This window comes from Carlito syrichta, unplaced genomic scaffold (assembly GCF_000164805.1).
Source record: "Carlito syrichta isolate Samal-C Ts95f unplaced genomic scaffold, Tarsius_syrichta-2.0.1 Scaffold307102, whole genome shotgun sequence".
NCBI classification, from domain to species: Eukaryota; Metazoa; Chordata; class Mammalia; order Primates; family Tarsiidae; genus Carlito; species Carlito syrichta.
Genome location: NW_007251198.1, coordinates 1,485 through 2,362, shown reverse-complemented (window position 1 = coordinate 2,362; position 878 = coordinate 1,485). Strand labels below are relative to the sequence as shown.

The window sequence follows — 878 nt, the reverse complement described above, 5'->3', positions numbered from 1 at the left end:
ACTCACCTCAGCCTCCCAAAGGCGCGGGATTACAGGCTGAGCCACCGAGCCCGGCACAGTCTGGTTCTTGATTTGAGAGTTTGGAACACAAAGATTCATCATATTGCATTTTCATAAAAATCACATACATTATCAAGAAAAAGAGAAAAACTCTAAATTAGTATGTGAAAAAGAGACATAATTGTACATACGGTAGAGGTCTTCTTACAAGAAAATCAGGCCAGGTGCCATGGCTCACGCCTGTAATCCCAACACTTTGGGAGGCCAAGGCAGGAGGTTTGCTTAAGCCCAGGGGCTCAAGACCAGTCTAGGCAACAAAGCAAGAGCCCATCTCCACAAAATGATATAACATTCCAGAGGTGTTAAAAAAAAAAAAAAAAGAAAAACAGGTTCAGCAGCTGGTAGGAAGATGGCACCTGACGGACAGCAAAGTCGAAGGAGCTAGGAGTGGGATTAGCTCTGCGAAAAATGGGTCCAATGGCCAAGCCAGATTGTATCATCACTTGTGACGACAAAAACCTCACCATAAAAACTGAGAGCACTTTGAAAACAACACAGTTTTCCTGTACCTTGGGAGAGCAGTTTGAAGAAACTACAGCTGACGGCAGAAAAACTCAGACCGTCTGCAATTTTACAGATGGCGCATTGGTTCAACATCAGGAGTGGGATGGGAAGGAAAGCACAATAACAATTAAGTTAAAAGATGATAAATTAGTGTCATGAACAATGTCACCTGTACTTGGGTCTATGAAAAAGTAGAATAAAAATTCCATCATCACTTTGGACAGGAATTAGCTATGAGAATGAACGAGCTCAGTTCAATGAGCAAATCTCCATAATGCTTCTTTTTTTTTTCATTACTGTGTTCAGTTATCTTT

The 878-nt window shown here is 41.5% G+C and overlaps 1 pseudogene; it reads left to right on the top strand.

Annotated features, from left to right (window-relative positions):
- The window catches only part of LOC103266230, a 1,028-nt pseudogene extending 162 nt beyond the window's left edge, over window positions 1–866 (top strand).
- The last annotated feature ends 12 nt before the right edge of the window (window positions 867–878 follow it).